The sequence below is a fragment of the Hyla sarda genome, unplaced genomic scaffold, assembly GCF_029499605.1.
Source record: "Hyla sarda isolate aHylSar1 unplaced genomic scaffold, aHylSar1.hap1 scaffold_2449, whole genome shotgun sequence".
Lineage (NCBI taxonomy): Eukaryota > Metazoa > Chordata > Amphibia > Anura > Hylidae > Hyla > Hyla sarda.
This window is the reverse complement of record NW_026609136.1, coordinates 18387-40230: the sequence shown is the minus strand read 5'-3', so window position 1 is coordinate 40230 and position 21844 is coordinate 18387. Positions and strand designations below refer to the sequence as shown.

General features: G+C 46.3%; 9 non-coding genes and 1 pseudogene across 9 annotated transcripts; all 10 read right to left on the bottom strand.

Moving 5' to 3' along the window:
- Positions 1 to 1811: 1811 nt before the first annotated feature.
- On the bottom strand, positions 1812 to 2002 carry LOC130323303 (U2 spliceosomal RNA). Its single transcript, XR_008868643.1, has one exon. It is a non-coding gene; the product is annotated as a U2 spliceosomal RNA (small nuclear RNA).
- Positions 2003 to 4095: 2093 nt separating this feature from the next.
- Positions 4096 to 4285, bottom strand: LOC130323308 (U2 spliceosomal RNA). Its single transcript, XR_008868647.1, has one exon. It is a non-coding gene; the product is annotated as a U2 spliceosomal RNA (small nuclear RNA).
- Positions 4286 to 6376: 2091 nt separating this feature from the next.
- LOC130323305 (U2 spliceosomal RNA) lies at positions 6377 to 6567 on the bottom strand. Its single transcript, XR_008868644.1, has one exon. It is a non-coding gene; the product is annotated as a U2 spliceosomal RNA (small nuclear RNA).
- Positions 6568 to 8665: 2098 nt separating this feature from the next.
- Positions 8666 to 8856, bottom strand: LOC130323302 (U2 spliceosomal RNA). Its single transcript, XR_008868642.1, has one exon. It is a non-coding gene; the product is annotated as a U2 spliceosomal RNA (small nuclear RNA).
- A 2089-nt stretch (positions 8857 to 10945) lies between these two features.
- On the bottom strand, positions 10946 to 11136 carry LOC130323301 (U2 spliceosomal RNA). The gene has a single exon (XR_008868641.1). It is a non-coding gene; the product is annotated as a U2 spliceosomal RNA (small nuclear RNA).
- Positions 11137 to 13220: 2084 nt separating this feature from the next.
- LOC130323300 (U2 spliceosomal RNA) lies at positions 13221 to 13411 on the bottom strand. Its single transcript, XR_008868640.1, has one exon. It is a non-coding gene; the product is annotated as a U2 spliceosomal RNA (small nuclear RNA).
- A 2092-nt stretch (positions 13412 to 15503) lies between these two features.
- Positions 15504 to 15694, bottom strand: LOC130323306 (U2 spliceosomal RNA). The gene has a single exon (XR_008868645.1). It is a non-coding gene; the product is annotated as a U2 spliceosomal RNA (small nuclear RNA).
- A 2102-nt stretch (positions 15695 to 17796) lies between these two features.
- LOC130323309 (U2 spliceosomal RNA) lies at positions 17797 to 17980 on the bottom strand. Its single transcript, XR_008868648.1, has one exon. It is a non-coding gene; the product is annotated as a U2 spliceosomal RNA (small nuclear RNA).
- A 693-nt stretch (positions 17981 to 18673) lies between these two features.
- On the bottom strand, positions 18674 to 18833 carry LOC130323311 (U2 spliceosomal RNA; annotated as a pseudogene).
- A 2094-nt stretch (positions 18834 to 20927) lies between these two features.
- LOC130323299 (U2 spliceosomal RNA) lies at positions 20928 to 21118 on the bottom strand. Its single transcript, XR_008868639.1, has one exon. It is a non-coding gene; the product is annotated as a U2 spliceosomal RNA (small nuclear RNA).
- Positions 21119 to 21844: the final 726 nt, after the last annotated feature.

Sequence of the window (21844 nt, the reverse complement as noted above, 5' to 3'; positions counted from 1 at the left end):
TGCATAGGAAACACACACACAAGCACACACCTACCTTTGTTGCCTGCAGATGCCTCCTTGGCTGTCCCCAAACGGTATCAAACCAACACCCACGGGAAGCTGTAAGCATAGAGGACATGCCTGCACCCCATTGGACTTACCTGTGTGGGTTAAACCCGGGTTATTTGACAACCTATGGCGGTGATGGTTCTGCTCAGGCAGAGCAGTGCTGATGCTCCTCATAAAGCTGTCGCTGCTGTGAAGGTTCTAGGTGACATCACAAATCCCTATGGTTACATACACAACAAAGCTGGGTTGTTGTTGTTTACACTCTGCAAGGCCTGTGGAAGTGAGTGACATCATAGCACTGTAGTTCTGAGGGTTCTAGATGGATGCAACAATCTCCTGTTGCTTCTATGAAGGCCATAATAGACGACATCACCAAACAGCTCCATAGTCACATACACAGCAAAGGAGAGATGTTGTTTACACCTAGTGATGTCAGTGGTATTGAGTGACATCACAGCACAGTGCTAAGGCTCCTGGGCCTGGACACAGCAGCGGCTGCAATATCTCAACGGAGAATACGTTTATATATATGTGTGTGTGTGCGCGTATATATATATATATATATATATATATATATATATATATATATTTCTCCGCCAAAATCACTTTTAAACCCATTTCCACCTTTTTTTCCCTTCTCTTCCTCTTACTTTTTTTTCACGTTTTTTTACGTTTTTCTCCTTTTCGCCTCTTTTCTGGGCGTATTATTCTTCTTTTTCTTCTTTTTTTTCGTCTAATGCATACCCCATCAGTGCAGCAATGCTTATTCAATACCGCCAGCAGATGGAGACACTGGGGGATAATTTTCTAAGGATTTATACTGATTTTTCTTGTCTGAATTTGTCGCACAGAAAGTTGCAGGCCAAATATGTGTGACATTTCTGCGACTTTAGCTTCTAGAGCATTTTTACAACATTATACATAGGTGCTGAATACATAAAAAGCGACTGTTCAGCGACAGACAAGTCGCATCGGCTGAAAGTAGGCCAGAATGTCAGTCCATGTTGGAGCAGGTTTAGATACAGTCTAAAGTATAGATCTCAAAGTCTGTGCACAGAATTTAGCAAGGGCCTCGCACCTTCTGATGCATCAGGTAGGTGCACAATAGCATAGCCTAACCCTCTGTACTTTGGTCTATATTGATGCGGGACATAGACAGCCAGCTGATGACCAATCCATTAGTGCAATGGATGGCTGGAAGCATTTGTCTTTGCCTTTGCAATACCACAGAAGCAATGCATGGTCAATGTACAGCAATGACACACCTGTGTGAACAGCCAGGAGACCCCCCCCCCCCCCCATGTTATGTTACATAGTTACATAGTTAGTACGGTCGAAAAAAGACATATGTCCATCAAGTTCAACCAGGGAATTAAGGGGTAGGGGTGTGGCGCGATATTGGGGAAGGGATGAGATTTTATATTTCTTCATAAGCATTAATCTTATTTTGTCAATTAGGAACATTCAGCACCCACCCGCTATCAAGGCAGCTGCCTATCATGTCATGCCCTACCTGCACAGGTGTGCTGGCTACTCAAATGATCCAATTAAGGAGGCCATTTAGTCAGCAGCAGCAGAAGTCCTGTGCCTGGACGCTCCAACAGCGGCCAGACACAAGCAGAAGCAGAAGCAGCAGAAGCAGCAGCAGCACCACCTTTTGTTTTTTGGCTGCAGCAGCAGCAAGGCCCACAGGGCTGGCTAGCTGGCTAGCCAGCAAGCAGGTAGCAATGAAAGTAGGAATCTTTCTTTTTAACCCTGTAAGGGGGTGGTGCACTGTACCCGAAGATACTGCCATATCGGGTCAATGCATAGGGCGACGGAAGCAAGCTTCGAAATCGGCCCCCGTTCTCAAAAATCCATTTAATATATGGTCCCCAGATAGGGGACGTATCAGATATTAAACTGATAAGAACAGATACTACACTTGATCTTAGCCAAAAGGCCGAGAAGCGATAACCGTGAAAGGGGCGGGCCCAACAAGGTGCCCTTCATGGGCACTATCACTGCTTGCTGTCAGGGAGGCTGCCAGACAATTTTCCATGCACACTCTGGGCTGGGGGGCAGTCAACCACCAGTACACACAGCAGAACCTAAACCCATACCATTATTGCTAAGCAGCAAAACAGGGGCCCATTGCACTCCCACGGGGCCTTTTTAAATGCAATCCATAACCCGGATTTGCCAGGAACCCTTCTTACTCCTCCTACTTGCATGTGACACTGGGCTTAGGATCTGCATAGGAAACACACACACAAGCACACACCTACCTTTGTTGCCTGCAGATGCCTCCTTGGCTGTCCCCAAACGGTATCAAACCAACACCCACGGGAAGCTGTAAGCATAGAGGACATGCCTGCACCCCATTGGACTTACCTGTGTGGGTTAAACCCGGGTTATTTGACAACCTATGGCGGTGATGGTTCTGCTCAGGCAGAGCAGTGCTGATGCTCCTCATAAAGCTGTCGCTGCTGTGAAGGTTCTAGGTGACATCACAAATCCCTATGGTTACATACACAACAAAGCTGGGTTGTTGTTGTTTACACTCTGCAAGGCCTGTGGAAGTGAGTGACATCATAGCACTGTAGTTCTGAGGGTTCTAGATGGATGCAACAATCTCCTGTTGCTTCTATGAAGGCCATAATAGACGACATCACCAAACAGCTCCATAGTCACATACACAGCAAAGGAGAGATGTTGTTTACACCTAGTGATGTCAGTGGTATTGAGTGACATCACAGCACAGTGCTAAGGCTCCTGGGCCTGGACACAGCAGCGGCTGCAATATCTCAACGGAGAATACGTTTATATATATGTGTGTGTGTGCGCGTATATATATATATATATATATATATATATATATATATATATATATTTCTCCGCCGAAATCACTTTTAAACCCATTTCCACCTTTTTTTCCCTTCTCTTCCTCTTACTTTTTTTTCACGTTTTTTTTACGTTTTTCTCCTTTTCACCTCTTTTCTGGGCGTATTATTCTTCTTTTTCTTCTTTTTTTTCGTCTAATGCATACCCCATCAGTGCAGCAATGCTTATTCAATACCGCCAGCAGATGGAGACACTGGGGGATAATTTTCTAAGGATTTATACTGATTTTTCCTGTCTGAATTTGTCGCACAGAAAGTTGCAGGCCAAATATGTGTGACATTTCTGCGACTTTAGCTTCTAGAGCATTTTTACAACATTATACATAGGTGCTGAATACATAAAAAGCGACTGTTCAGCGACAGACAAGTCGCATCGGCTGAAAGTAGGCCAGAATGTCAGTCCATGTTGGAGCAGGTTTAGATACAGTCTAAAGTATAGATCTCAAAGTCTGTGCACAGAATTTAGCAAGGGCCTCGCACCTTCTGATGCATCAGGTAGGTGCACAATAGCATAGCCTAACCCTCTGTACTTTGGTCTATATTGATGCGGGACATAGACAGCCAGCTGATGACCAATCCATTAGTGCAATGGATGGCTGGAAGCATTTGTCTTTGCCTTTGCAATACCACAGAAGCAATGCATGGTCAATGTACAGCAATGACACACCTGTGTGAACAGCCAGGAGACCCCCCCCCCCCCCCATGTTATGTTACATAGTTACATAGTTAGTACGGTCGAAAAAAGACATATGTCCATCAAGTTCAACCAGGGAATTAAGGGGTAGGGGTGTGGCGCGATATTGGGGAAGGGATGAGATTTTATATTTCTTCATAAGCATTAATCTTATTTTGTCAATTAGGAACATTCAGCACCCACCCGCTATCAAGGCAGCTGCCTATCATGTCATGCCCTACCTGCACAGGTGTGCTGGCTACTCAAATGATCCAATTAAGGAGGCCATTTAGTCAGCAGCAGCAGAAGTCCTGTGCCTGGACGCTCCAACAGCGGCCAGACACAAGCAGAAGCAGAAGCAGCAGAAGCAGCAGCAGCACCACCTTTTGTTTTTTGGCTGCAGCAGCAGCAAGGCCCACAGGGCTGGCTAGCTGGCTAGCCAGCAAGCAGGTAGCAATGAAAGTAGGAATCTTTCTTTTTAACCCTGTAAGGGGGTGGTGCACTGTACCCGAAGATACTGCCATATCGGGTCAATGCATAGGGCGACGGAAGCAAGCTTCGAAATCGGCCCCCGTTCTCAAAATCCATTTAATATATGGTCCCCAGATAGGGGACGTATCAGATATTAAACTGATAAGAACAGATACTACACTTGATCTTAGCCAAAAGGCCGAGAAGCGATAACCGTGAAAGGGGCGGGCCCAACAAGGTGCCCTTCATGGGCACTATCACTGCTTGCTGTCAGGGAGGCTGCCAGACAATTTTCCATGCACACTCTGGGCTGGGGGGCAGTCAACCACCAGTACACACAGCAGAACCTAAACCCATACCATTATTGCTAAGCAGCAAGACAGGGGCCCATTGCACTCCCACGGGGCCTTTTTAAATGCAATCCATAACCCGGATTTGCCAGGAACCCTTCTTACTCCTCCTACTTGCATGTGACACTGGGCTTAGGATCTGCATAGGAAACACACACACAAGCACACACCTACCTTTGTTGCCTGCAGATGCCTCCTTGGCTGTCCCCAAACGGTATCAAACCAACACCCACGGGAAGCTGTAAGCATAGAGGACATGCCTGCACCCCATTGGACTTACCTGTGTGGGTTAAACCCGGGTTATTTGACAACCTATGGCGGTGATGGTTCTGCTCAGGCAGAGCAGTGCTGATGCTCCTCATAAAGCTGTCGCTGCTGTGAAGGTTCTAGGTGACATCACAAATCCCTATGGTTACATACACAACAAAGCTGGGTTGTTGTTGTTTACACTCTGCAAGGCCTGTGGAAGTGAGTGACATCATAGCACTGTAGTTCTGAGGGTTCTAGATGGATGCAACAATCTCCTGTTGCTTCTATGAAGGCCATAATAGACGACATCACCAAACAGCTCCATAATCACATACACAGCAAAGGAGAGATGTTGTTTACACCTAGTGATGTCAGTGGTATTGAGTGACATCACAGCACAGTGCTAAGGCTCCTGGGCCTGGACACAGCAGCGGCTGCAATATCTCAACGGAGAATACGTTTATATATATGTGTGTGTGTGCGCGTATATATATATATATATATATATATATATATATATATATATATATATTTCTCCGCCGAAATCACTTTTAAACCCATTTCCACCTTTTTTTCCCTTCTCTTCCTCTTACTTTTTTTTTCACGTTTTTTTACGTTTTTCTCCTTTTCGCCTCTTTTCTGGCGTATTATTCTTCTTTTTTCTTCTTTTTTTTCGTCTAATGCATACCCCATCAGTGCAGCAATGCTTATTCAATACCGCCAGCAGATGGAGACACTGGGGGATAATTTTCTAAGGATTTATACTGATTTTTCCTGTCTGAATTTGTCGCACAGAAAGTTGCAGGCCAAATATGTGTGACATTTCTGCGACTTTAGCTTCTAGAGCATTTTTACAACATTATACATAGGTGCTGAATACATAAAAAGCGACTGTTCAGCGACAGACAAGTCGCATCGGCTGAAAGTAGGCCAGAATGTCAGTCCATGTTGGAGCAGGTTTAGATACAGTCTAAAGTATAGATCTCAAAGTCTGTGCACAGAATTTAGCAAGGGCCTCGCACCTTCTGATGCATCAGGTAGGTGCACAATAGCATAGCCTAACCCTCTGTACTTTGGTCTATATTGATGCGGGACATAGACAGCCAGCTGATGACCAATCCATTAGTGCAATGGATGGCTGGAAGCATTTGTCTTTGCCTTTGCAATACCACAGAAGCAATGCATGGTCAATGTACAGCAATGACACACCTGTGTGAACAGCCAGGAGACCCCCCCCCCCCATGTTATGTTACATAGTTACATAGTTAGTACGGTCGAAAAAAGACATATGTCCATCAAGTTCAACCAGGGAATTAAGGGGTAGGGGTGTGGTGCGATATTGGGAAGGGATGAGATTTTATATTTCTTCATAAGCATTAATCTTATTTTGTCAATTAGGAACATTCAGCACCCACCCGCTATCAAGGCAGCTGCCTATCATGTCATGCCCTACCTGCACAGGTGTGCTGGCTACTCAAATGATCCAATTAAGGAGGCCATTTAGTCAGCAGCAGCAGAAGTCCTGTGCCTGGACGCTCCAACAGCGGCCAGACACAAGCAGAAGCAGAAGCAGCAGAAGCAGCAGCAGCACCACCTTTTGTTTTTTGGCTGCAGCAGCAGCAAGGCCCACAGGGCTGGCTAGCTGGCTAGCCAGCAAGCAGGTAGCAATGAAAGTAGGAATCTTTCTTTTTAACCCTGTAAGGGGGTGGTGCACTGTACCCGAAGATACTGCCATATCGGGTCAATGCATAGGGCGACGGAAGCAAGCTTCGAAATCGGCCCCCGTTCTCAAAAATCCAATTAATATATGGTCCCCAGATAGGGGACGTATCAGATATTAAACTGATAAGAACAGATACTACACTTGATCTTAGCCAAAAGGCCGAGAAGCGATAACCGTGAAAGGGGCGGGCCCAACAAGGTGCCCTTCATGGGCACTATCACTGCTTGCTGTCAGGGAGGCTGCCAGACAATTTTCCATGCACACTCTGGGCTGGGGGGCAGTCAACCACCAGTACACACAGCAGAACCTAAACCCATACCATTATTGCTAAGCAGCAAGACAGGGGCCCATTGCACTCCCACGGGGCCTTTTTAAATGCAATCCATAACCCGGATTTGCCAGGAACCCTTCTTACTCCTCCTACTTGCATGTGACACTGGGCTTAGGATCTGCATAGGAAACACACACACAAGCACACACCTACCTTTGTTGCCTGCAGATGCCTCCTTGGCTGTCCCCAAACGGTATCAAACCAACACCCACGGGAAGCTGTAAGCATAGAGGACATGCCTGCACCCCATTGGACTTACCTGTGTGGGTTAAACCCGGGTTATTTGACAACCTATGGCGGTGATGGTTCTGCTCAGGCAGAGCAGTGCTGATGCTCCTCATAAAGCTGTCGCTGCTGTGAAGGTTCTAGGTGACATCACAAATCCCTATGGTTACATACACAACAAAGCTGGGTTGTTGTTGTTTACACTCTGCAAGGCCTGTGGAAGTGAGTGACATCATAGCACTGTAGTTCTGAGGGTTCTAGATGGATGCAACAATCTCCTGTTGCTTCTATGAAGGCCATAATAGACGACATCACCAAACAGCTCCATAGTCACATACACAGCAAAGGAGAGATGTTGTTTACACCTAGTGATGTCAGTGGTATTGAGTGACATCACAGCACAGTGCTAAGGCTCCTGGGCCTGGACACAGCAGCGGCTGCAATATCTCAACGGAGAATACGTTTATATATATGTGTGTGTGTGCGCGTATATATATATATATATATATATATATATATATATATATATATATTTCTCCGCCGAAATCACTTTTAAACCCATTTCCACCTTTTTTTCCCTTCTCTTCCTCTTACTTTTTTTTCACGTTTTTTACGTTTTTCTCCTTTTCGCCTCTTTTCTGGGCGTATTATTCTTCTTTTTCTTCTTTTTTTCGTCTAATGCATACCCCATCAGTGCAGCAATGCTTATTCAATACCGCCAGCAGATGGAGACACTGGGGGATAATTTTCTAAGGATTTATACTGATTTTTCCTGTCTGAATTTGTCGCACAGAAAGTTGCAGGCCAAATATGTGTGACATTTCTGCGACTTTAGCTTCTAGAGCATTTTTACAACATTATACATAGGTGCTGAATACATAAAAAGCGACTGTTCAGCGACAGACAAGTCGCATCGGCTGAAAGTAGGCCAGAATGTCAGTCCATGTTGGAGCAGGTTTAGATACAGTCTAAAGTATAGATCTCAAAGTCTGTGCACAGAATTTAGCAAGGGCCTCGCACCTTCTGATGCATCAGGTAGGTGCACAATAGCATAGCCTAACCCTCTGTACTTTGGTCTATATTGATGCGGGACATAGACAGCCAGCTGATGACCAATCCATTAGTGCAATGGATGGCTGGAAGCATTTGTCTTTGCCTTTGCAATACCACAGAAGCAATGCATGGTCAATGTACAGCAATGACACACCTGTGTGAACAGCCAGGAGACCCCCCCCCCCCCCCCCATGTTATGTTACATAGTTACATAGTTAGTACGGTCGAAAAAAGACATATGTCCATCAAGTTCAACCAGGGAATTAAGGGGTAGGGGTGTGGCGCGATATTGGGGAAGGGATGAGATTTTATATTTCTTCATAAGCATTAATCTTATTTTGTCAATTAGGAACATTCAGCACCCACCCGCTATCAAGGCAGCTGCCTATCATGTCATGCCCTACCTGCACAGGTGTGCTGGCTACTCAAATGATCCAATTAAGGAGGCCATTTAGTCAGCAGCAGCAGAAGTCCTGTGCCTGGACGCTCCAACAGCGGCCAGACACAAGCAGAAGCAGAAGCAGAAGCAGCAGAAGCAGCAGCAGCACCACCTTTTGTTTTTTGGCTGCAGCAGCAGCAAGGCCCACAGGGCTGGCTAGCTGGCTAGCCAGCAAGCAGGTAGCAATGAAAGTAGGAATCTTTCTTTTTAACCCTGTAAGGGGGTGGTGCACTGTACCCGAAGATACTGCCATATCGGGTCAATGCATAGGGCGACGGAAGCAAGCTTCGAAATCGGCCCCCGTTCTCAAAAATCCATTTAATATATGGTCCCCAGATAGGGGACGTATCAGATATTAAACTGATAAGAACAGATACTACACTTGATCTTAGCCAAAAGGCCGAGAAGCGATAACCGTGAAAGGGGCGGGCCCAACAAGGTGCCCTTCATGGGCACTATCACTGCTTGCTGTCAGGGAGGCTGCCAGACAATTTTCCATGCACACTCTGGGCTGGGGGGCAGTCAACCACCAGTACACACAGCAGAACCTAAACCCATACCATTATTGCTAAGCAGCAAGACAGGGGCCCATTGCACTCCCACGGGGCCTTTTTAAATGCAATCCATAACCCGGATTTGTCAGGAACCCTTCTTACTCCTCCTACTTGCATGTGACACTGGGCTTAGGATCTGCATAGGAAACACACACACAAGCACACACCTACCTTTGTTGCCTGCAGATGCCTCCTTGGCTGTCCCCAAACGGTATCAAACCAACACCCACGGGAAGCTGTAAGCATAGAGGACATGCCTGCACCCCATTGGACTTACCTGTGTGGGTTAAACCCGGGTTATTTGACAACCTATGGCGGTGATGGTTCTGCTCAGGCAGAGCAGTGCTGATGCTCCTCATAAAGCTGTCGCTGCTGTGAAGGTTCTAGGTGACATCACAAATCCCTATGGTTACATACACAACAAAGCTGGGTTGTTGTTGTTTACACTCTGCAAGGCCTGTGGAAGTGAGTGACATCATAGCACTGTAGTTCTGAGGGTTCTAGATGGATGCAACAATCTCCTGTTGCTTCTATGAAGGCCATAATAGACGACATCACCAAACAGCTCCATAGTCACATACACAGCAAAGGAGAGATGTTGTTTACACCTAGTGATGTCAGTGGTATTGAGTGACATCACAGCACAGTGCTAAGGCTCCTGGGCCTGGACACAGCAGCGGCTGCAATATCTCAACGGAGAATACGTTTATATATATGTGTGTGTGTGCGCGTATATATATATATATATATATATATATATATATATATATATATTTCTCCGCCGAAATCACTTTTAAACCCATTTCCACCTTTTTTTCCCTTCTCTTCCTCTTACTTTTTTTTCACGTTTTTTTACGTTTTTCTCCTTTTCGCCTCTTTTCTGGGCGTATTATTCTTCTTTTTCTTCTTTTTTTTCGTCTAATGCATACCCCATCAGTGCAGCAATGCTTATTCAATACCGCCAGCAGATGGAGACACTGGGGGATAATTTTCTAAGGATTTATACTGATTTTTCCTGTCTGAATTTGTCGCACAGAAAGTTGCAGGCCAAATATGTGTGACATTTCTGCGACTTTAGCTTCTAGAGCATTTTTACAACATTATACATAGGTGCTGAATACATAAAAAGCGACTGTTCAGCGACAGACAAGTCGCATCGGCTGAAAGTAGGCCAGAATGTCAGTCCATGTTGGAGCAGGTTTAGATACAGTCTAAAGTATAGATCTCAAAGTCTGTGCACAGAATTTAGCAAGGGCCTCGCACCTTCTGATGCATCAGGTAGGTGCACAATAGCATAGCCTAACCCTCTGTACTTTGGTCTATATTGATGCGGGACATAGACAGCCAGCTGATGACCAATCCATTAGTGCAATGGATGGCTGGAAGCATTTGTCTTTGCCTTTGCAATACCACAGAAGCAATGCATGGTCAATGTACAGCAATGACACACCTGTGTGAACAGCCAGGAGACCCCCCCCCCCCCCATGTTATGTTACATAGTTACATAGTTAGTACGGTCGAAAAAAGACATATGTCCATCAAGTTCAACCAGGGAATTAAGGGGTAGGGGTGTGGCGCGATATTGGGGAAGGGATGAGATTTTATATTTCTTCATAAGCATTAATCTTATTTTGTCAATTAGGAACATTCAGCACCCACCCGCTATCAAGGCAGCTGCCTATCATGTCATGCCCTACCTGCACAGGTGTGCTGGCTACTCAAATGATCCAATTAAGGAGGCCATTTAGTCAGCAGCAGCAGAAGTCCTGTGCCTGGACGCTCCAACAGCGGCCAGACACAAGCAGAAGCAGAAGCAGCAGAAGCAGCAGCAGCACCACCTTTTGTTTTTTGGCTGCAGCAGCAGCAAGGCCCACAGGGCTGGCTAGCTGGCTAGCCAGCAAGCAGGTAGCAATGAAAGTAGGAATCTTTCTTTTTAACCCTGTAAGGGGGTGGTGCACTGTACCCGAAGATACTGCCATATCGGGTCAATGCATAGGGCGACGGAAGCAAGCTTCGAAATCGGCCCCCGTTCTCAAAAATCCATTTAATATATGGTCCCCAGATAGGGGACGTATCAGATATTAAACTGATAAGAACAGATACTACACTTGATCTTAGCCAAAAGGCCGAGAAGCGATAACCGTGAAAGGGGCGGGCCCAACAAGGTGCCCTTCATGGGCACTATCACTGCTTGCTGTCAGGGAGGCTGCCAGACAATTTTCCATGCACACTCTGGGCTGGGGGGCAGTCAACCACCAGTACACACAGCAGAACCTAAACCCATACCATTATTGCTAAGCAGCAAGACAGGGGCCCATTGCACTCCCACGGGGCCTTTTTAAATGCAATCCATAACCCGGATTTGCCAGGAACCCTTCTTACTCCTCCTACTTGCATGTGACACTGGGCTTAGGATCTGCATAGGAAACACACACACAAGCACACACCTACCTTTGTTGCCTGCAGATGCCTCCTTGGCTGTCCCCAAACGGTATCAAACCAACACCCACGGGAAGCTGTAAGCATAGAGGACATGCCTGCACCCCATTGGACTTACCTGTGTGGGTTAAACCCGGGTTATTTGACAACCTATGGCGGTGATGGTTCTGCTCAGGCAGAGCAGTGCTGATGCTCCTCATAAAGCTGTCGCTGCTGTGAAGGTTCTAGGTGACATCACAAATCCCTATGGTTACATACACAACAAAGCTGGGTTGTTGTTGTTTACACTCTGCAAGGCCTGTGGAAGTGAGTGACATCATAGCACTGTAGTTCTGAGGGTTCTAGATGGATGCAACAATCTCCTGTTGCTTCTATGAAGGCCATAATAGACGACATCACCAAACAGCTCCATAGTCACATACACAGCAAAGGAGAGATGTTGTTTACACCTAGTGATGTCAGTGGTATTGAGTGACATCACAGCACAGTGCTAAGGCTCCTGGGCCTGGACACAGCAGCGGCTGCAATATCTCAACGGAGAATACGTTTATATATATGTGTGTGTGTGCGCGTATATATATATATATATATATATATATATATATATATTTCTCCGCCGAAATCACTTTTAAACCCATTTCCACCTTTTTTTCCCTTCTCTTCCTCTTACTTTTTTTTCACGTTTTTTTTACGTTTTTCTCCTTTTCGCCTCTTTTCTGGGCGTATTATTCTTCTTTTTCTTCTTTTTTTTCGTCTAATGCATACCCCATCAGTGCAGCAATGCTTATTCAATACCGCCAGCAGATGGAGACACTGGGGGATAATTTTCTAAGGATTTATACTGATTTTTCCTGTCTGAATTTGTCGCACAGAAAGTTGCAGACCAAATATGTGTGACATTTCTGCGACTTTAGCTTCTAGAGCATTTTTACAACATTATACATAGGTGCTGAATACATAAAAAGCGACTGTTCAGCGACAGACAAGTCGCATCGGCTGAAAGTAGGCCAGAATGTCAGTCCATGTTGGAGCAGGTTTAGATACAGTCTAAAGTATAGATCTCAAAGTCTGTGCACAGAATTTAGCAAGGGCCTCGCACCTTCTGATGCATCAGGTAGGTGCACAATAGCATAGCCTAACCCTCTGTACTTTGGTCTATATTGATGCGGGACATAGACAGCCAGCTGATGACCAATCCATTAGTGCAATGGATGGCTGGAAGCATTTGTCTTTGCCTTTGCAATACCACAGAAGCAATGCATGGTCAATGTACAGCAATGACACACCTGTGTGAACAGCCAGGAGACCCCCCCCCCCCCCATGTTATGTTACATAGTTACATAGTTAGTACGGTCGAAAAAAGACATATGTCCATCAAGTTCAACCAGGGAATTAAGGGGTAGGGGTGTGGCGCGATATTGGGGAAGGGATGAGATTTTATATTTCTTCATAAGCATTAATCTTATTTTGTCAATTAGGAACATTCAGCACCCACCCGCTATCAAGGCAGCTGCCTATCATGTCATGCCCTACCTGCACAGGTGTGCTGGCTACTCAAATGATCCAATTAAGGAGGCCATTTAGTCAGCAGCAGCAGAAGTCCTGTGCCTGGACGCTCCAACAGCGGCCAGACACAAGCAGAAGCAGAAGCAGCAGAAGCAGCAGCAGCACCACCTTTTGTTTTTTGGCTGCAGCAGCAGCAAGGCCCACAGGGCTGGCTAGCTGGCTAGCCAGCAAGCAGGTAGCAATGAAAGTAGGAATCTTTCTTTTTAACCCTGTAAGGGGGTGGTGCACTGTACCCGAAGATACTGCCATATCGGGTCAATGCATAGGGCGACGGAAGCAAGCTTCGAAATCGGCCCCCGTTCTCAAAAATCCATTTAATATATGGTCCCCAGATAGGGGACGTATCAGATATTAAACTGATAAGAACAGATACTACACTTGATCTTAGCCAAAAGGCCGAGAAGCGATAACCGTGAAAGGGGCGGGCCCAACAAGGTGCCCTTCATGGGCACTATCACTGCTTGCTGTCAGGGAGGCTGCCAGACAATTTTCCATGCACACTCTGGGCTGGGGGGCAGTCAACCACCAGTACACACAGCAGAACCTAAACCCATACCATTATTGCTAAGCAGCAAGACAGGGGCCCATTGCACTCCCACGGGGCCTTTTTAAATGCAATCCATAACCCGGATTTGCCAGGAACCCTTCTTACTCCTCCTACTTGCATGTGACACTGGGCTTAGGATCTGCATAGGAAACACACACACAAGCACACACCTACCTTTGTTGCCTGCAGATGCCTCCTTGGCTGTCCCCAAACGGTATCAAACCAACACCCACGGGAAGCTGTAAGCATAGAGGACATGCCTGCACCCCATTGGACTTACCTGTGTGGGTTAAACCCGGGTTATTTGACAACCTATGGCGGTGATGGTTCTGCTCAGGCAGAGCAGTGCTGATGCTCCTCATAAAGCTGTCGCTGCTGTGAAGGTTCTAGGTGACATCACAAATCCCTATGGTTACATACACAACAAAGCTGGGTTGTTGTTGTTTACACTCTGCAAGGCCTGTGGAAGTGAGTGACATCATAGCACTGTAGTTCTGAGGGTTCTAGATGGATGCAACAATCTCCTGTTGCTTCTATGAAGGCCATAATAGACGACATCACCAAACAGCTCCATAGTCACATACACAGCAAAGGAGAGATGTTGTTTACACCTAGTGATGTCAGTGGTATTGAGTGACATCACAGCACAGTGCTAAGGCTCCTGGGCCTGGACACAGCAGCGGCTGCAATATCTCAACGGAGAATACGTTTATATATATGTGTGTGTGTGCGCGTATATATATATATATATATATATATATATATATATATATATATATTTCTCCGCCGAAATCACTTTTAAACCCATTTCCACCTTTTTTTCCCTTCTCTTCCTCTTACTTTTTTTTCACGTTTTTTTACGTTTTTCTCCTTTTCGCCTCTTTTCTGGGCGTATTATTCTTCTTTTTCTTCTTTTTTTTCGTCTAATGCATACCCCATCAGTGCAGCAATGCTTATTCAATACCGCCAGCAGATGGAGACACTGGGGGATAATTTTCTAAGGATTTATACTGATTTTTCCTGTCTGAATTTGTCGCACAGAAAGTTGCAGGCCAAATATGTGTGACATTTCTGCGACTTTAGCTTCTAGAGCATTTTTACAACATTATACATAGGTGCTGAATACATAAAAAGCGACTGTTCAGCGACAGACAAGTCGCATCGGCTGAAAGTAGGCCAGAATGTCAGTCCATGTTGGAGCAGGTTTAGATACAGTCTAAAGTATAGATCTCAAAGTCTGTGCACAGAATTTAGCAAGGGCCTCGCACCTTCTGATGCATCAGGTAGGTGCACAATAGCATAGCCTAACCCTCTGTACTTTGGTCTATATTGATGCGGGACATAGACAGCCAGCTGATGACCAATCCATTAGTGCAATGGATGGCTGGAAGCATTTGTCTTTGCCTTTGCAATACCACAGAAGCAATGCATGGTCAATGTACAGCAATGACACACCTGTGTGAACAGCCAGGAGACCCCCCCCCCCCCCCATGTTATGTTACATAGTTACATAGTTAGTACGGTCGAAAAAAGACATATGTCCATCAAGTTCAACCAGGGAATTAAGGGGTAGGGGTGTGGCGCGATATTGGGGAAGGGATGAGATTTTATATTTCTTCATAAGCATTAATCTTATTTTGTCAATTAGGAACATTCAGCACCCACCCGCTATCAAGGCAGCTGCCTATCATGTCATGCCCTACCTGCACAGGTGTGCTGGCTACTCAAATGATCCAATTAAGGAGGCCATTTAGTCAGCAGCAGCAGAAGTCCTGTGCCTGGACGCTCCAACAGCGGCCAGACACAAGCAGAAGCAGAAGCAGCAGAAGCAGCAGCAGCACCACCTTTTGTTTTTTGGCTGCAGCAGCAGCAAGGCCCACAGGGCTGGCTAGCTGGCTAGCCAGCAAGCAGGTAGCAATGAAAGTAGGAATCTTTCTTTTTAACCCTGTAAGGGGGTGGTGCACTGTACCCGAAGATACTGCTATATCGGGTCAATGCATAGGGCGACGGAAGCAAGCTTCGAAATCGGCCCCCGTTCTCAAAAATCCATTTAATATATGGTCCCCAGATAGGGGATGTATCAGATATTAAACTGATAAGAACAGATACTACACTTGATCTTAGCCAAAAGGCCGAGAAGCGATAACCGTGAAAGGGGCGGGCCCAACAAGGTGCCCTTCATGGGCACTATCACTGCTTGCTGTCAGGGAGGCTGCCAGACAATTTTCCATGCACACTCTGGGCTGGGGGGCAGTCAACCACCAGTACACACAGCAGAACCTAAACCCATACCATTATTGCTAAGCAGCAAGACAGGGGCCCATTGCACTCCCACGGGGCCTTTTTAAATGCAATCCATAACCCGGATTTGCCAGGAACCCTTCTTACTCCTCCTACTTGCATGTGACACTGGGCTTAGGATCTGCATAGGAAACACACACACAAGCACACACCTACCTTTGTTGCCTGCAGATGCCTCCTTGGCTGTCCCCAAACGGTATCAAACCAACACCCACGGGAAGCTGTAAGCATAGAGGACATGCCTGCACCCCATTGGACTTACCTGTGTGGGTTAAACCCGGGTTATTTGACAACCTATGGCGGTGATGGTTCTGCTCAGGCAGAGCAGTGCTGATGCTCCTCATAAAGCTGTCGCTGCTGTGAAGGTTCTAGGTGACATCACAAATCCCTATGGTTACATACACAACAAAGCTGGGTTGTTGTTGTTTACACTCTGCAAGGCCTGTGGAAGTGAGTGACATCATAGCACTGTAGTTCTGAGGGTTCTAGATGGATGCAACAATCTCCTGTTGCTTCTATGAAGGCCATAATAGACGACATCACCAAACAGCTCCATAGTCACATACACAGCAAAGGAGAGATGTTGTTTACACCTAGTGATGTCAGTGGTATTGAGTGACATCACAGCACAGTGCTAAGGCTCCTGGGCCTGGACACAGCAGCGGCTGCAATATCTCAACGGAGAATACGTTTATATATATGTGTGTGTGTGCGCGTATATATATATATATATATATATATATATATATATATATATATATATATATATATTTCTCCGCCGAAATCACTTTTAAACCCATTTCCACCTTTTTTTCCCTTCTCTTCCTCTTACTTTTTTTTCACTTTTTTTACGTTTTTCTCCTTTTCGCCTCTTTTCTGGGCGTATTATTCTTCTTTTTCTTCTTTTTTTTCGTCTAATGCATACCCCATCAGTGCAGCAATGCTTATTCAATACCGCCAGCAGATGGAGACACTGGGGGATAATTTTCTAAGGATTTATACTGATTTTTCCTGTCTGAATTTGTCGCACAGAAAGTTGCAGGCCAAATATGTGTGACATTTCTGCGACTTTAGCTTCTAGAGCATTTTTACAACATTATACATAGGTGCTGAATACATAAAAAGCGACTGTTCAGCGACAGACAAGTCGCATCGGCTGAAAGTAGGCCAGAATGTCAGTCCATGTTGGAGCAGGTTTAGATACAGTCTAAAGTATAGATCTCAAAGTCTGTGCACAGAATTTAGCAAGGGCCTCGCACCTTCTGATGCATCAGGTAGGTGCACAATAGCATAGCCTAACCCTCTGTACTTTGGTCTATATTGATGCGGGACATAGACAGCCAGCTGATGACCAATCCATTAGTGCAATGGATGGCTGGAAGCATTTGTCTTTGCCTTTGCAATACCACAGAAGCAATGCATGGTCAATGTACAGCAATGACACACCTGTGTGAACAGCCAGGAGACCCCCCCCCCCCCCCCATGTTATGTTACATAGTTACATAGTTAGTACAGTCGAAAAAAGACATATGTCCATCAAGTTCAACCAGGGAATTAAGGGGTAGGGGTGTGGCGCGATATTGGGGAAGGGATGAGATTTTATATTTCTTCATAAGCATTAATCTTATTTTGTCAATTAGGAACATTCAGCACCCACCCGCTATCAAGGCAGCTGCCTATCATGTCATGCCCTACCTGCACAGGTGTGCTGGCTACTCAAATGATCCAATTAAGGAGGCCATTTAGTCAGCAGCAGCAGAAGTCCTGTGCCTGGACGCTCCAACAGCGGCCAGACACAAGCAGAAGCAGAAGCAGCAGAAGCAGCAGCAGCACCACCTTTTGTTTTTTGGCTGCAGCAGCAGCAAGGCCCACAGGGCTGGCTAGCTGGCTAGCCAGCAAGCAGGTAGCAATGAAAGTAGGAATCTTTCTTTTTAACCCTGTAAGGGGGTGGTGCACTGTACCCGAAGATACTGCCATATCGGGTCAATGCATAGGGCGACGGAAGCAAGCTTCGAAATCGGCCCCCGTTCTCAAAAATCCATTTAATATATGGTCCCCAGATAGGGGACGTATCAGATATTAAACTGATAAGAACAGATTTTTTTTTTTTTTTTTTATCTAAAGCCGAGGAACGTGCTTTCGATTCACCCAAAGTGCAAGAAAAAGTGCAAACGTGTTACACTAAAAAAAACGTGCACAAAGGATGCGGTCTATCGCAAGCCCTTCTCCGATAGGAGAGAGGCCCCCCAACAAACCTTACCCTTCGCCTCCGGACCAAAAGGTACCTGCGAGGTTCCAGGTTCGATGTCCCTTTTCGCCGAAGCTACTAGGAGACCACAAATGCTCCCGGCATCCCCCTTGGCGTTAGCCAAGGTATCTGCCCGCAGAGCCGATTACGGTAGGTACCCTGCGAAGCAGGAGTACCCGGGGTGTTTGCAGGGAGGTGCGGAACCTAATGGCCACACACACCTCCCCTAGACCGCCAGGAGGGACACCCAGAAGGGCTACCGCATCCTGACAAATCCTGTGAACACACAACACGCAAAAAGTGACACAGTGAGACAAAAAATAAATAAATAAGTGAATGTGTGCAGATATACTGCCCGGACATCCGGCCGGATCTATAAAAATTTCTCTGATCCTAGCCAGAAGGCCGGGAATCAAGAGGTGAGTGCCACAAGGTGAAGAGATTATGGTGCCCGTGCTTCAACTCAGTGAGCCTATTCTCCCAGTGAGTTTCGGCACCTCGGGGTCACCACTCCCCGAGGCACAAAAGTACCTCGGCTCTAGACCCTCTCAGCCTCATGGCGAGACCCGGAGGGAACAGGTCACATCGGGGCAGCCGTCGAGCTGATTCCTCAGAACCAGCCCCGGAAAGCCCTGGTACACCTGCATCCTCCATGCAGCACCCATCCCCACCAGCATGAAAACTGATAAGAACAGATACTACACTTGATCTTAGCCAAAAGGCCGAGAAGCGATAACCGTGAAAGGGGCGGGCCCAACAAGGTGCCCTTCATGGGCACTATCACTGCTTGCTGTCAGGGAGGCTGCCAGACAATTTTCCATGCACACTCTGGGCTGGGGGGCAGTCAACCACCAGTACACACAGCAGAACCTAAACCCATACCATTATTGCTAAGCAGCAAGACAGGGGCCCATTGCACTCCCACGGGGCCTTTTTAAATGCAATCCATAACCCGGATTTGCCAGGAACCCTTCTTACTCCTCCTACTTGCATGTGACACTGGGCTTAGGATCTGCATAGGAAACACACACACAAGCACACACCTACCTTTGTTGCCTGCAGATACCTCCTTGGCTGTCCCCAAACGGTATCAAACCAACACCCACGGGAAGCTGTAAGCATAGAGGACATGCCTGCACCCCATTGGACTTACCTGTGTGGGTTAAACCCGGGTTATTTGACAACCTATGGCGGTGATGGTTCTGCTCAGGCAGAGCAGTGCTGATGCTCCTCATAAAGCTGTCGCTGCTGTGAAGGTTCTAGGTGACATCACAAATCCCTATGGTTACATACACAACAAAGCTGGGTTGTTGTTGTTTACACTCTGCAAGGCCTGTGGAAGTGAGTGACATCATAGCACTGTAGTTCTGAGGGTTCTAGATGGATGCAACAATCTCCTGTTGCTTCTATGAAGGCCATAATAGACGACATCACCAAACAGCTCCATAGTCACATACACAGCAAAGGAGAGATGTTGTTTACACCTAGTGATGTCAGTGGTATTGAGTGACATCACAGCACAGTGCTAAGGCTCCTGGGCCTGGACACAGCAGCGGCTGCAATATCTCAACGGAGAATACGTTTATATATATGTGTGTGTGTGCGCGTATATATATATATATATATATATATATATATATATATATATATTTCTCCGCCGAAATCACTTTTAAACCCATTTCCACCTTTTTTTCCCTTCTCTTCCTCTTACTTTTTTTTCAAGTTTTTTTACGTTTTTCTCCTTTTCGCCTCTTTTCTGGGCGTATTATTCTTCTTTTTCTTCTTTTTTTTCGTCTAATGCATACCCCATCAGTGCAGCAATGCTTATTCAATACCGCCAGCAGATGGAGACACTGGGGGATAATTTTCTAAGGATTTATACTGATTTTTCCTGTCTGAATTTGTCGCACAGAAAGTTGCAGGCCAAATATGTGTGACATTTCTGCGACTTTAGCTTCTAGAGCATTTTTACAACATTATACATAGGTGCTGAATACATAAAAAGCGACTGTTCAGCGACAGACAAGTCGCATCGGCTGAAAGTAGGCCAGAATGTCAGTCCATGTTGGAGCAGGTTTAGATACAGTCTAAAGTATAGATCTCAAAGTCTGTGCACAGAATTTAGCAAGGGCCTCGCACCTTCTGATGCATCAGGTAGGTGCACAATAGCATAGCCTAACCCTCTGTACTTTGGTCTATATTGATGCGGGACATAGACAGCCAGCTGATGACCAATCCATTAGTGCAATGGATGGCTGGAAGCATTTGTCTTTGCCTTTGCAATACCACAGAAGCAATGCATGGTCAATGTACAGCAATGACACACCTGTGTGAACAGCCAGGAGACCCCCCCCCCCCCCCCCCCATGTTATGTTACATAGTTACATAGTTAGTACAGTCGAAAAAAGACATATGTCCATCAAGTTCAACCAGGGAATTAAGGGGTAGGGGTGTGGCGCGATATTGGGGAAGGGATGAGATTTTATATTTCTTCATAAGCATTAATCTTATTTTGTCAATTAGGAACATTCAGCACCCACCCGCTATCAAGGCAGCTGCCTATCATGTCATGCCCTACCTGCACAGGTGTGCTGGCTACTCAAATGATCCAATTAAGGAGGCCATTTAGTCAGCAGCAGCAGAAGTCCTGTGCCTGGACGCTCCAACAGCGGCCAGACACAAGCAGAAGCAGAAGCAGCAGAAGCAGCAGCAGCACCACCTTTTGTTTTTTGGCTGCAGCAGCAGCAAGGCCCACAGGGCTGGCTAGCTGGCTAGCCAGCAAGCAGGTAGCAATGAAAGTAGGAATCTTTCTTTTTAACCCTGTAAGGGGGTGGTGCACTGTACCCGAAGATACTGCCATATCGGGTCAATGCATAGGGCGACGGAAGCAAGCTTCGAAATCGGCCCCCGTTCTCAAAAATCCATTTAATATATGGTCCCCAGATAGGGGACGTATCAGATATTAAACTGATAAGAACAGATACTACACTTGATCTTAGCCAAAAGGCCGAGAAGCGATAACCGTGAAAGGGGCGGGCCCAACAAGGTGCCCTTCATGGGCACTATCACTGCTTGCTGTCAGGGAGGCTGCCAGACAATTTTCCATGCACACTCTGGGCTGGGGGGCAGTCAACCACCAGTACACACAGCAGAACCTAAACCCATACCATTATTGCTAAGCAGCAAGACAGGGGCCCATTGCACTCCCACGGGGCCTTTTTAAATGCAATCCATAACCCGGATTTGCCAGGAACCCTTCTTACTCCTCCTACTTGCATGTGACACTGGGCTTAGGATCTGCATAGGAAACACACACACAAGCACACACCTACCTTTGTTGCCTGCAGATACCTCCTTGGCTGTCCCCAAACGGTATCAAACCAACACCCACGGGAAGCTGTAAGCATAGAGGACATGCCTGCACCCCATTGGACTTACCTGTGTGGGTTAAACCCGGGTTATTTGACAACCTATGGCGGTGATGGTTCTGCTCAGGCAGAGCAGTGCTGATGCTCCTCATAAAGCTGTCGCTGCTGTGAAGGTTCTAGGTGACATCACAAATCCCTATGGTTACATACACAACAAAGCTGGGTTGTTGTTGTTTACACTCTGCAAGGCCTGTGGAAGTGAGTGACATCATAGCACTGTAGTTCTGAGGGTTCTAGATGGATGCAACAATCTCCTGTTGCTTCTATGAAGGCCATAATAGACGACATCACCAAACAGCTCCATAGTCACATACACA